This window comes from Pundamilia nyererei, unplaced genomic scaffold (assembly GCF_000239375.1).
Source record: "Pundamilia nyererei isolate P.nyererei 1_Seehausen unplaced genomic scaffold, PunNye1.0 scaffold00036, whole genome shotgun sequence".
In the NCBI taxonomy this organism is placed as follows: Eukaryota; Metazoa; Chordata; class Actinopteri; order Cichliformes; family Cichlidae; genus Pundamilia; species Pundamilia nyererei.
The window spans coordinates 952,145-967,317 of NW_005187437.1; the positions used below are offsets into that span (position 1 = coordinate 952,145).

Consider the following 15,173-nt stretch of genomic DNA (forward strand, 5'->3'; position numbering starts at 1 on the left):
GATCAAAGTCGAGTTGTAAAAACTTGTGTCTTTGTATCGAAAAGAAATGCAGCAAAAGTTTTTATTGTCTTATAAACCTTCAAATTCATGGATGTGTGAATAAAAAAGGAAAAAAGAGCCTCTGAGGGTAATATCTCATCACCTCACTGGTATTTAATGTAACACGCCCCCAACAGCGCTGCCACTTAGGATTTTTTTTAAAGCAGTGCTGTTTTCAAGCTAAACATCCGGAGCTGTGGCTGCAGGCCGTCCATCATCCCAAGTGATTCATAGTGAGAGGCTGATGAAGCCAGCAAAGCTACAGGGCAAACCATACACTGGAATCACAGCACTCTATTATAAGACAGGAAAGCAGCCAGGGGGACAGATATTGGGGGTGCTGACTTGGGATGGAGGGGGATTTCCGTCCTATAAAGCAGCCTCACCCCTCCCACAACAATGTCTGGCACAGAAAGATGTTCCCTTCTTTACTGAAGCTACATTTAGTTTGCTTCACATGTGAAGAAGCTGCAGTGTGTCCTGCAGGAAGAGGTGTAAAAGGAGATGCGCACTGAAGTGGCTCGTCTGAGGTTTGACAAGTCAAAGCAACAGCAATAACAACAACAACAACAACACAACAAGAAAACCACAGAAGATATCACGAACAGTGACCTAAATCCTGTCATTTCTAATGTGAGACAGCCGCAGGCAATAAAACACAGCTTTAAAGTGAATGGTTCTCATAGCAAATGCAGTGGTGGGAGAAAAGCCCTGTTTGGGAAACAAAAACTATTTTCAGTTTGCCAAATTAGTGGCGAGGGAGCCAGTACAAACCACATCCACTCAGACAGTTCAGTAAAACCTAAATAGAGTCTGAGTAGACTCTAAATTTTAAAAAGGGAGCATCTAAAATAATTTAAAAATGTATATATTATATATAAGGTTCCAGAGGCAAACACAAAATCAGACATTATCAATAATCCACTGGAACAGTTTGCAGCAGCCTCTGTTTAATAAAACACAACTACTTTGGCCAGAGGCTCGATTAGTAATAATCAGCTAATCAATACAGCCATGGACCCCCTCGGGCACTGCTGTCTTACCTTGTGGCTGCCCTCCGTCCAGTCACACTGAGGCTTGTCATAACTTCAGGAGAGGTAAGAAAAGTTTGGGAGGAGAAGGAGGGAGGGGAAAAAAAACTCCTACCCCCTGACTTCAGCCTTTGAGTCAAGTTACCGAAAAAGTTTAAAATGTGTTTCCGATTTAGAATTTCAAAATAAAACGACCACGTTGCACTGAAGGGGTTTGTTTTATCTCTTGTATACATTTGCATCTCTAATCTCGTTTTCTTAAATCACGTTCTATCACAGCTCCTGTGTATACGCTGATGACAGACCTGTCAGCTTCAGTTATCTAATGTTTTGTCTGATATTATAAATACATTTAGAGCATTGAACTTTTAATTTATTTATTTATTTATTCATTCATGCTTTTGTATTGTAAAATTGATTTTCTAAAACATGCATTTTATTATTTTATTTCTCAGTAGTGATACAGTAATAATACAGTAGGTTTAACATTTGCATGATTTTTAGTAAAGATCATTGTCTGATCAGTAAATAAGTCCAACAAACAGGTTTTCTTTCAACACGGCAGAGCATACACAAACATAATTCAAACTCACCACTGCTTATATCATGACTGATGCGTTGCTTTCTACCACTCTACTTGTGTGTTTGTCGGATGCACAGAGTGATGAGGATTTGGAAAAGAATCATTGGTGTTTATACATATTCCTTGTCTTACAGGGTTTTGTTTTGTTTTTTAACCTATGAAAATCATCTTCTGTGAGCATACTGTGTATCTATTAGTGTGAGTGAATATCAAGGGTGGGGGGGGGGGTAATGTCAGCTGAAGCTTGAAAACAATTGAGGCGCTGATTTGTTTATGTTGTAGCAGGTTATCGGCTGCAAATCTTTTAACTGTTCCCAAAGCAGATCTCAGAAAATTAGTGCTCAGGATGCATTCAGGTACTTTTAAAACAAACCACCTGCTGACCTCAGAGCAATTGCAACTATGCTTACATTCAAAAGCAGACTTAAAAGTGTATACTTAAATTTTATATATTATTTATAACAATTTGTAACTTTTTATTTTGTCTTTAATTGCTTTTTATGTTTTTATATTTTATTATAAGTATGTTGGTTTAACGTCTAATGAAATGTTGCTTTAACTGGCTTTTATTTTGAATGCAGAGGCCTTCTTTTCCGTCATTTCCTGTTTAGCTGCAACGACAGATTATATTTTGACGTAGGTTTTGGAGAGTTTGCCGCTAATTCCATCTTGAAGGAACACTGACAAACAGCTGAATGCTCCAATCAGGAACCCTGTGTGGAGCCCCCAGGGACCGACGACACATAGGCGGGACTTGTTTGTCAGTTTGGTCAAATGGCGCCAAATCTGGCATGTAATCATAAATCATTTTTCAATATTTCTTTTGTTTCTTGCATGTAAGGTCATTTGTGCCATTGTAAAATAAAATAAAATAAAATAAAAAGCCCAACACAAGTTAAAATTTCTGGTTTTGAGATCAAAGTTTTTCTTTAACTCAAAGGGTTTGGTTGTTAAATTAACAGGAAGAAACCTCCAACAGATGCAGGGTCAAGGAGGGTTGGCCATCTACTGTGACTGGTTAGGGGCTACGGGAGGAAGACAGACAAAAGATACGCTGTGGAAGAGAACCAGAGATGAATAATAACTAATGATTAAGGAGGCCAGTGAAGAAGAAGCACTCAGTGCATCATGGGAAGCTCCTTGCAGCCTGGGCTTATTGCAGGGTAACTATGGGAAGATTCAGGGTCACCTGATCCAACCCTAACTATGGGCTTTGTCAAAAAGGAAAGTTTAAAGCCTAATCTTTAAAGAAGAGAGGGTGTCTGTCTCTTGAGTCCAAACTGGGAGCTGAGAGGTTAAAAATAAAGTTTCTTGAGACGCCTTTGTGGCGGATTTATTCTAGACTGTCTGCCTGAGGGATGAAAAAACATGATTCCAAGAGATTTGCCCACATTTGGTGCTTTGACAGTTGTAGTGAAGGATTAATGACAAATAACAGCGTCACCAACCACAGGGCAGGGGACGCTGTTATTGGTCAAGTCTAACTGAACTCCTACTGGGTATTTTGGGTCCTACTTTGAGGTATTTACTCAGAATTTTGAGTTAATAAGTTGAGATTTTGACATGCCTAATTCGAAATTTCAAGATATTAAATTGACAAAACCGTCCAAGGATTGAGTGTCTCTTCCTGGCCTCAAAAAGGGGATGATTGACTTATTATTCGAAAGTACCTTCATAAAGCACTGTAAACTGCATCACCTGCCATCCAACAGCTGAGGGCGCTGTGGTCTTTCCAGTATGAAGGTACTCACAGGGATTCTCTACATACAACAAACAGGACGCCTGAAAAAAATAAAGATTCCTAAAGTGGCTGTGACAAAGAAGCTTCCAAATGTTTTATACTGAATTAAAAATTTAAAAGAAACCTTACTGAGCCAAAATATTTGAAACCAAACAAAGAAACTGTAAAGGGTCATTTCAGTGAAATAAAGAATGAAAATATTGGCTTTAATACAATAAAAAGACATCAGCCACACACAAAGATACCAGTCTGAATGAAGTGTAACAAAGACTAACTAGGGAGAAGAGCCCTGCACCATAACAAAATGTTAAAATATCTCAAATTGATTCCCAAAATTCTTTTTCTGCTGTAAGTTTTGGTTATTTCTCACCATTTTGATCACCGTCAAAGCAAAGACTCTATAAAAAAAAAATAAAAACTTAAGGATTATCATGTTGCATCATTCTCCTGACATGCTTGTTGAGTTCATCCAGTATTTTGGGGTGTGCACAGCTGCATTTAGCTCTTGTGTATCTTCAGTCATTTCTAATTCATCGCCTTGCTCCATGTTCATTACTGCAGTGGTCCTCTGGTCTGAGCTATGAAGCAAGTTCAACATAAAGAGCATTTTGTTTTTGCTGTTTGCGTGAAATTTAACAGCAGGACAGCGTGCAGAACAGAGTCACAACGGGGGTTATAGGAGTATTCATGCATGAGTCAAACATAAGCGTGCAATTAGGACTAAGTTTGGGTCCAAACCTAAGAGCTCTTTCATGCTGGTAATCAAACTGATGGCCCCAAAGATGAAACTACTGCTGTCAGTGGTTATGGGAGGGTTTAATCCAAGAACTTTTATGGATGACTGGTCTGTCCACAGGGATTTTCTTCCCACAGAAATGACCTCAAATGAACGCTACATTACTCTGTACTTTCAGCTCTCAAATGTGTCTCTGAGGATTCACGGGTTTTTAAAAAACCTTGTTAATGGTGAATTGTAACCATTGTTAAGCTTACACGGCAATTAATTGTGAAATCTGTTTTTATGGCCTTGAGGCTCAAAGTTTGGGCCTGCATTTTTGTTGGAGTCTACTCAACCTGTTTCTTATTTGTGCATCAGCTCAAACAATCAACATATTAAAATTCAAATAATACACTCATTCTCAACCATTTATTATCTTTTTCATATCACACAGAGCTGTTGTTTGCTTTCTCAAAAAGTGTAATATAAATTTTTATTACTGGGTTTAGCATTCATCCATCCATTGTTTTAGGTCACTGAGCAGCAGTCTAAGCAATGATACCCAGACCCTCATCTGCTACCTCCTCCAGCTCTTCTGGGGGTGGATGCTGAGGCGTTCCCATATCAGCCAAAAGATATAATGCCCTGGGTTGGCTCCCAGTCAGGCCTGCCCGAAACATCTCACCTTATCCAGGAGAAATTTGCCCCAGATAGTGTCTTCCAAGACAAACTGGTCCTTGGTGTCAGGCCAGACCAAGACCAAGATAGAAGATCAGTGGTCCATATTACCTTGCACAGATCGTTACTAGGGCCCCACCCTGGACCCACGACTAAGCAAGAAATTGCCATCCTTCATCCAAATCTATAAACAATAGGGGAACAATGCCACTCCTTCTCTGCTGCTGGGAAGCCAGACCATCCAGCATCTGGTTTGTTTTTGCTGCCATAACAAACCATAAACTATGAGAGAAAAAGGAACATTTGACTTAGTTACAGTTCACCTCTCCCTCTCCCGAAGCAGTTTCCTTTTTGCTTATAAGCCTGTTTTATGGGGAACTTACACAGTTCACAGTGATGACACGACCATTTCTTCACCTCACACAGTCTTTATGGGATGAGGGTGAGAGAACAGAGCTATAACAATGAAAGAAAAAAACTTCTTCTTTTTTTCTTTTTAGGAAGAGCTTTGAAAGAACACACAAGAGTCACAATCATCAAAATCTCAGCTCATGGTTTTCTTATAGAATATTGTATCACTTATTACTGACTGACACACAAAAATATGATTTAAAAAAGTATTTAAACAACCTGGAAACAGAGAGAAATGTTTGAGATTACAATGTCAAACTGCCTTTAAATGTGGTTATAATGAAACCTGTTATCATTAGTTCTGAGAAGCACATGAGATGTTTTAAACCTGGGGAAAGCTGGCAAGATAGTTTGTTTGATTTTGGGTTAGAGGCAAGCAATTTGTGAACTGTAACACTGCAGAGGTGACACATTGTTGAACCTTGGTTTGGATCTGACTGATATAAGATGGAGTGTGAGCTGCTGGACAGGAAGGCTGAAGCAACAATGCTTTCAGGTCAGTGTGACCCAGCAGGGTCGACATGACACTGTGTCAATACATTAATGAGCAACACGACACTGAAAACACAGCAGGCTCTGGACGGGAAGAGCAGTGCAGTTCAACAGTTCATATCTCTGGAGCCAAACTATCCCACTCTGGAGGAACAGATACTTAGAAGTAGCAAAGCTGCTGCTTCTGTGATCTTGGTAGAAAGACCTGTGACCTGGTCCACTTCTTAAGAAACACTCATACACAGATAACCCTTTCCCCCACTTGGATCAAAACATAAAACTTTTGGTCTCTACAATGAAACAAGGCAAAAACAAACAATGACTTCAACTGAATACATTCATTTAAAAAAGAAGTTACACCTTGTCAGTGTTGAACTCCCTTTTGCCTTTAAAACTGCATTTTCTTTCAAAGTACAGATTCAACAAGCTGCTGGAAAAACTCTCAGAGATTCGGGTCTATATTGACATGATATTTTCCATCCCAAAGAAACCAGGAGTGTTAGCTTGGTGGAACCAGCAGGTAGAAGATGGGTACACTGTGGTTATAAAGGGATAGAGATAGTCAGCAACAATACTCGGGCAGGCTGTGGCATTTAAATAATGCTCAGTTGGTACTAAGGGGCTCAAAGTGTGATAAGAAAACAGTACAGTATTACTACAGTATTACTTCACACTACAAGTCTGCACCATTAATACGAGTCAGGATAGATCCATGTTGTTTATGCCAAATATTGACCCTACAGCAGAAATTAAGACTCATCACAACAAACATTTTAAATTTTTCCAATCTTACATGTTACACAAGGTTACATTTTTCCCAACCGGTCACGGCAGATGGCCCCGCCCCTCCCTGAGCCTGGTTCTGCAGGAGGTTTCTTCCTGTTAAAAGGGAGTTTTTCCTTCCCACTGTCACCAAAGTGCTTGCTCATAGGGGGTCATATGATGGTTGGGTTTTCTCTGTATGTATTATGTATTATTATTAGGGTCTACCTTACAATTTAAAGCACCTTGAGGTGACTGTTGTTGTGATTAGTATAAATATGGTATATTTATATATGGTAAGTATAAATAAAATTGAATTGAATTGTTCAGTTTTGGGGAGCCTGTGCAAATTGTAGCCTCAGTTTATTGTTCATAGCTGACAGGGAATGAAGCTGGTGTGCTCTGCGGTAGCCCGTCAGCTTAAATGTTTAATATGTTGTGCATTCAGAGATGCTCTTCTGAGGCTCCAGTACATCTCGCCTGGTTGAGCAAGAGATGTGCTGCGAGACACAATTCCAACCCAGGGCCCTTTGTCTTTCCTCATTCACTCCTTTTTTTTTTTAAGAAACACTCTTCTCCTTAACTGGGTTTTATCAATTGGTTATTTGAGTTACTCTTGCCTTCCTATCTGCAAAGCAGTTTTGGCCACTCTCCTCTTACATCAACATTTTCACCCAGAGAAACCCAGAGCTGTATATTTTTCTCTTTTTCTGACCATTTTCTGTAAACCTGGTTATGTGGGAAAATCCCAGCAGACCAGCAGTTTCTGAATTACTCAAACCAGCCTGTCTGGCACCATAGTCACTTACTTAGTCACTCATTCACTTATTTCTTTGTTGTGTGTGGTCATGACCCACCCAGCTGTAACCTCTGTAAACTGTAGAAATGGTCTGAAATTTATAAAATTATTTCAGTATACCAGTGCATTTTCCTGCTAATGGTTCTGCACGTCTCCTACAGGTTGCTGCTGTTTTTCTTCTTACAGCCACAGTTACAGACGTGCAGGAGTTCGCATGAGGAGATGTTCTGATGGATCCTACAGATGGAGGAAGCTGCAGCAATTTGGAAGCACTGAAAGGTTTTATGGCTTCTTTTTCCTCCAGGTAAGCACGACTTCTGGTTCAGAAGGTCACCCTCACAGTGACTTGGATCATGCCTAAAAAAGATGGACACACCCTCATCCTCCTAAAAGAAGAGGAGACTGCCATCAGCTAAAGTCAACCTTTTAACCTTTTAATTTTTTTTAAACACAGATGTGTGGGAGAAAAAAATCTGGAGTTCCATTATGCCCAAGAAAGAGCTTTGATTTCAGTGGGCAAAGTCTCTCTCTTTCCATGTCTCTCTCAAGGTCCTTTTGAAGCTTTTAAGCTGTTCACAGGACATGTGGTAATATATCATAACGTTTTTGTTTGCTAATATTGCCACAAATCAAAGGTTTTCTGTTATCACGGATGGCGTCAACACCCAGTTCATCCCACCAGAAACATAGGGCGGTTGCTGGTTGTTTGTGTGTTGGCAAGGTTTCTCTCAGTGAGTCATTACTTCCATCAGCGCGATGGTTTGTCTTCAAGAACGAACATGCAATGTGCATTAAACACGACAAAGCCAGGAAGTTATCATTCGGATCAGTCTGAGCTTTAGCTCCACGCCTGCTCTGTGCAACACCAGAGGAGACTCTCCTGGTAGATTTTCAGTGATCTTACTAAAACAGAAGTTCATCAGGAAATTATTTGTAATTTTTGAGTAAAACACTAGAACAATCTGTTCATGGATGATGGATGAAAAAAAAAAATGTGGCCACTTGGGGCCAGAGAAACCACCTGTAAACACAAACCTGAGATCACAGCACGTTCCAATCGTTCCCAACTGAGAAATGATTAAAATGCTGACAAACACTGCAATAAAAACTGCTGCACATTCTGTACCATCAGTGGTACCACTCCTCTCTGCTGTTTCTCGCACTGCCGCATTTCATGGTAACATTGTAGAAACCTTTGTACGCTATTACCGGCCAGGGAGGAAAAACAAAGCTGGAGGCCAAGCAGCAGCGGCTCTTTATCAGAACAATAACCTGTAAAATAATTTCCCTGCTGAGCAGTTAGTTGTACGTACAGGATGGAGGTAGGAGTATACCTGTCTATCAGCTCAGAGTATGCATCAAAGTCCAAGAAAACGCTGGCAGCAAAATGTGTTTTCTCAAGTAGAGTCAGAATGAGGCCACACAGGAAGGAGTCATAAACACATTTACATTGGTCTCAAGGCCTCTGCGCACATAAATGCTCAGAATTTCCAAGAAAAACAAGCTTACAAATAAATAACTGATGCAGTCATCTAGTTTAAGTGGCTATAGATTCCTATTTCTACATCATAGTAATGATTATTTTGTCATTGACCATTTTTCCTTTAAAACTCGATCAGAGAAGAGTCGGAATCACAGGAGACCTTTATATCAAGAATTACATCATTTTAGCTTCTTGAAGTTTGTTAATCTTCCCTAAAAAAACATCAGATTCATTAAATGCCTCACCTGTCGAGGCTCTCTGAGCCACTGGCTTAAGGTGTTGAGGGTGCTCAGGAGGCAGAATGGGTCATCTGCTAACATGAAGGTTGGTGGTTCAATCCCTGGCTGCTCCAGTCAAAAGATCACTGGGCATAATGCTGAACCTCAAGTTGCTCTGCAGTGTGTTCAATAGCATGTGAATCTTGAATCTCAGAATAAAGCGTGTGTGAATGAGGCATGTTATATAAACCAGAGCAGAAAAGTGCCACATAAGAACAAGCCTGTTTAAAAGAATGACTGATTTCTACTTTATAAGTTATTATCTTTCAAATGTTTCAGCATTTTACTGACAAGAAAATTCACATTTAACAGAAAAGGGAACTCCCATAACCGAAAGAGTTTCCGTCACTCTTGGCCTCGTTACGTGTTTTCTTGTTAGGGGTTAAATTGGGGTTAAAAATAAATTTAGGAAACTCTCCATCACCCTCTTGCTTTATGAAGATGAGTCATTTAAACTTGCCTCACAACAGATTCCCTCTCTTATTGTGAAAATACACTTTAGCAGCTCTGGATGCTGCAATGGAAAAAAGTCCTGTTCAAACAAGTACTGGAGCTCTCTGATATGATAGTTGTGTTACAAGAACAGCCTGGAGCTCTCCTGAGTCAGTACAAGTCATCTTGATGGGAACATTACTATCCATAGATTTCACAGAAATGCTTCAAACAGTTGGATCTGAAGACAGAAACATCCGAGACTGTGCAGTTTGTGAATATTTGCAGGAAAAGTAGGAAAACTACAGCCTCAACAAAGTCAGGTGAATTCATCCTCTGGTTGGTGATGACTCCTGGATCAACATTACAAAAAGAAATATTAACAGTTACAAAAACTAGAACAATTAAGGTATTTGAGGTCAAACTCATAAATGAACTCATAGTTTCAGGAAACAAACTGTTGTTTCACAGTACTCACTCACAAAACATTACGTAATCAAATTAAAATGATAAAAGTTACATAAATTAAATCAATTTTATTAGCAGTTTTAATGTTAGTGTTTTACTAAACATATCCATTACTAACATTTCAGTCAGTTTTTCTGGATTAGAAACCACTAAGATTACATTTTTAAAAACTGAAAAACTTTATTGATTTCTTCTGAGCTGCTCACAAACAGAGCTTTGTAGGATATCATATGAATCCCATGAAATTTGAATATTCAGACAAAATGCAAACACTCACCAGAGGGCTGATTCTTGCCCATGCCCCTAATCTCTACACATGCGGTAACCAACACTTATTATTTGTTTTCTGTTCATTTTCACACATGTGAGGGCTTTCCTCCCAGTTTCTGGGTAAAAGGTGAGCTGTGTAAAAACAGCAGCGTGGCCTGCCAGGAGCAGTCACGACCAATCAGAGTGCAGAGTAACGGGATGGAGGGTGAAGTGAACCCATGATCAGAGCTTAATACCTGGTTAATAACAAAAATATACCTGCTTCTTTTTATTGAGTGTGAGTATGCTGAAACATGTGCGATCAGTATCAGACTATTAAACAAGGTGGAGAACTCAAACTTGTGGGTTTTAGTAATCTGGCAACCACAAATCAGAGTGGAAAGTCCCACAGAGTTTTGGTAAAGGGAATCTTTTTAATGGGAATGTGGTCCTATCGCTTACAGAAGAACAACAAGCACACTGTGCACCACACCCACAGCAGATTACTTTAGTGATGAAATTCAGATGAAAACAGCCTAAGATGCATTTGTTTTAGGTGAAAGGGTGTAACTGCTACACCAAACAATGACTGAAGTGTGCCTCATGTCAATTATTCATGTTTTTCACAAACTTATAAAACGTTCACTTCTCCACTGAGTCTCATTAAGCCTTAAATGAGTCATTAGGATCTAGAAGGCGGGCCGTGGCCTGTGCTGATTAATGACATTTTCAGACTGACTGAAAACTCATGGAAATGATGCTAAATGAAGCTTAGACAAATGTTTGATAAAGAACATCTGTCCCTCATTGTGTGGATGCCCACACAAGGCATCCACACTATTGAGTTCCTGTTTCTCTTTATTCTTTATTATTCCGGGTGTTTCCGTACACTTTTCGCCGTGGAACTACTCCCACAGTTTTCATCCGATTTTCGCCATTCAAACTTTAAAAAATTCTGCTCTTTCTGCTAATGCCGGCTATGACTTTTGGTGCTCATAACTTCTATACTTTTTGAGATATTGAATTTTTTTTGCAATATTTTTTGCCCATTTCTGCCATATCATCAGTGGCCTCACTGATTTTCCTTGCCAGGTTGACCTGTGTTTTAGCTCAGTGAGATGAGCATCCGTTCTCAGACTGGGAGGCCCGGGTTCAAATCCCTCTTATGGCAACATTTCTTTCAGTTAACAGTTAAACTTTTTGACCCCTTTTCATTAGAATTTTAAGTTTTTTCACCACTTTTCAGCAAAAATACCAGCTTTTTCAGCTGTTTTCAGCAAAAACCTCTTTTCAGCAGAATTTCTGCTGATTCAACTCTTTTCAGCAGAAATTCTGCTGATTAACCTCTTTTCAGCAGAATTCGGCTCATTCAACTCTTTTCAGCAGAATTCTGCTCCTTCAACTCTTTTCAGCAGAAATTCTGCTGATTGAACTCTTTTCAGCAGAATTTTCACCTCGTTTCTGCAGAAATTCTGCTTATTCACCTCTTTTCTGCAAAATTTGCAGCCTCTTCACCACTTATCAGCACAATTCTCAGCAGGTTCTGCTCATTTCAGCAAAATTGGCAATCTCTCCACCTTATCTTTGTGAGAATGAGTTTGGCTCAGTGCGCTAAATAACTGCTCTTAGACCAGGAGGGCCAGGTTTGAATCCTGCTCAGGGCAACATTTTTTTTTTTTTTGTTGTAAATTTCAATTTTTTCAGCTTTTTTCAGCAGACATCCTCAGCGTTAAGGCATCCACACAGCATTTTCGCAGGAAATGCAAATTTTTCTAGTTCCTTTTGTTTCTCCGTCACTTCTCCTGCCCACATTTTTTTTTAAGCTCAGTGCTTTAAACCACTTATTTTTTCCCACTGTGCCACTTCCTCCTCCTCCTCCTCCTCTTCTTGGATGTCCAGTGACTTTCAAAATTTCCATCAGCTATTCCAAAACAACCTTCACCACCACCAGCACCACCAGCATATGGACTACACACATGGTCCTATTCTGTGTTTTACCTTCATCTGATGTGACCTTTCCCCCCGCTTGTCATTTTAGTGTTTACTGGTTGGACTGCTGAATGCAACGCAGGTCGAGACACAGCATTGTGCGATTTTCCTTTCTTATAAAAACAAAGTGGGAGTCAAAACAACATATCAAAGAACATTTTCAGATCGTATCTGTGATCTCATCCACAATTATGCAAAAGTAACATCTGCACTGGGAAGTTTGTTTGGGTTGGTAATGTTGTTTTGCACACAGATGCAGGTTTATACTTGCAACACAATGCCAACAAATCCTGGATGCAAATGTCTAAAGAAGATATTTGCTTTTACACCAGGACAAGGATCCAAGTGAACTTCAAAATCTGCATGAATACAAGCTGAAGCTTTTGAAGAGGCGCCTGGAAACCAGTGGGGGGGATCTTAAATATCCTGAAAGGGGTAAAAATGAAGTACTACTTTTATAGTTCAAGGAATAAAAACTAATCATAATACTATTTAAAAACATCTGTTTGCTTTAACTTAAAAAAAATAAAATAATGGTTCCAGTAAAGTGTGAAACTTCTCTCTTGTCCCTTCCTAAGAGTGTGGATGCTTGATTTACACATTGATGCTTTTACACAGAGTTAGGAAAACTGGGTAATAGTCAAAGTGCTACTTTACTATGCTCGGGCATTTACAGCAGCCATAAAATTCAATTAACACGCTCACATCAACACGAAAAGTCAGCATGTTTTTGCAGTCAACACAAATCTAACCTCTGACTTACATGTCTTTGGCTCTGCTCCTCTGTTTGATCAGAGGGAGGACGCCCTGAGGAAACGGTGCTGCATTCTGGGTTAAAGTGCATTCAGAAAGTGTAAAAGAAAAAACACCACCAGTCCCAAAGTGAGTCGTAAAGCAGGGATGCTGCGAGCCTGTGGAAACTAGGTAAAAGGTCAGTGGGAAGAAAGTCAGCGAATGGAGCAGCAGCCTTGCAATTGTGAATAACAGCTGTTTTTAATGAATCCCACATGACATCAACACATGAAGCTGTGCGCGAGCTGCGTACGAGCTGTGCGCGAGCATTACCTTTCACCCACTTTTCTTCTCTGCCAAAAGTTGACATGAAAAACAGGAGCCAGACTAACATGAATCAATAATATAATGAAAATAAACAAAAAGTGAAATCAGACTTGATTTTTATGATGGAGATTTATCTTCTTCAGAAACAAATCGACGTTTTAATAAAGAGAGGTGCAGGTGAATAGACTGTTCTTGTACGTCTCGGTTTAACGGCATTATCTACGTCTCCTCATCTGCCACTCTGTCCTATGGTGTACCTCAAGGTTCTGGTTTGGCGCCCGTACTGTTTGAACTGTATTTATTATCTTCTGCACCTTTCATATCAACGTTAAGTGGATGATATCTAATTGTAAATGTCTTTTCTAAATATATCTATCCTTAAGAACTGGATGGCTGCTAGTTATCTTTTACTTAACACTGGGAAACTGACTGGTCCAACTCATTGTTGAACTATTGTAATTCACTGTATCTGGGCGTCAGGATTTCATTGTTGGATCGGTTACAAAATCCAGCTGCGAAGGTACCTACCAAGTCCTCCGAGTGGTCTCAGGTGACACCTAATTTGTCGTCTTTGCGCTGGCTCCCCATAAAGTTCAGACTTCACTTTAAGATCTTGGTGATCCCTGTTCAAATGTCTGCAGATTCCTATGAAAATGCAGGCAACTGATGCCTTCTTACAGAAACCTGTATGCGTTTTGTATTATTTGTATAGGCTTGGCTTTAACTAGTGGATGTTGGCATCAGTTTAACTCCCTGCATATATATCAAATTTCAAGCTATTTCAGTAAAGTAAATTCATTGTGTAGGTCAGCATCAAGGTAAGGATAATAAATCTGGGGGCACTTCTGGTTACAGCCAAGTAAGAAAGAGCTCTTAACACATTTGACATGAAAATGGAAGAAACAGACCATATCCCAGGAGTGGAGGAGAATACCTTGAAATCTCTGAGCTTCATGGAATGATGGCAGCCATAGCACAATATGATAAAGAAAATAAAGGACTGGGTTTACCAAGCTGCAAATGGACAGCGCTTATTTAGGCTTCTTGTCTCATCTTTATGCCACTTACCTGACACCTGACCAGGGATTAAGACCCTTGTAATTGGCCACCACCATCAGATTATTTTAAAGTCTGAAAGCTTCCTTTCAGAGTTCTATGAATAACACTTTGCTGAGGTTGGTTGTTCGAGAATTTCCTTGTTTGAGTTTCCTGATAATTACTAAACAAGATAATGGTTACATGCTGATCCAGCTGCTGTGCCTCTGCCTGCTTTTAGAGGCTTGGGTTCAGAGTCCCGGCTCTTCCTCTGGGTCTCCCGCTGTGCATGTCTGGGCTCAAACAGAGCTCAGGGGGAATAGTATGGGAATAGTTCATGCCCGCTAGAGGCTGATGCAACATACCAGACATGTAGCAACATCCTGACCTTTCACACACTAACCCACTGGTGCCTGAGGACACCGTCTTCCTGCGATCCCCCGCTCTGGAAACTCATGCACTGTACATGTGCAGATCTGACGGGACATGCTGTGTGGCTGTAATCTGCACAGTTACCGTGCCCTCATGGGTAATAAACAAAGGAAGGAGGTTTCAGGGCTTATTTTAGACAACAGAAGCTGTTTTGACTTCCTACAAGTTTGAGATTTTAAAACGACAGATGAACAGAGCCTGATGTTTGTGTTTTTTGTAATCAGACAGACAGCGCTATCCAACCCTGTGATGATGGAGGTCCTTTCAAAGATAGACACAGTAAATTACACATCATGTAACACTTTTATCTTTACACAGCATTGGTTTTTATGGGGGTGTCGTCATATAAAAGCCTAAAAAGAAATACGCAGGGAGGCGATTACACTCTAGATTTGAACTCTGCCACAGTACCAAATTAAATAAATGACGAAAGTGAAGTGTGCTATATTTAGTAATGATTGTAGCATTAAAATGTACGATTTAAACCAAATATC

At 39.9% G+C, this 15,173-nt stretch overlaps 1 protein-coding gene across 1 annotated transcript in view; it reads right to left on the reverse strand.

Annotated features, from left to right (window-relative positions):
• The window catches only part of kank3 (KN motif and ankyrin repeat domains 3), a 35,209-nt gene extending 34,031 nt beyond the window's left edge, over positions 1-1,178 (reverse strand). Inside the window, exon 1 of the mRNA XM_005730229.1 lies at positions 1,083-1,178. The gene's annotated coding sequence lies outside the window, so the exon portion shown is untranslated. The remainder of the gene's footprint in view (positions 1-1,082) is intronic.
• Between the last annotated feature and the right edge of the window lie 13,995 nt (positions 1,179-15,173).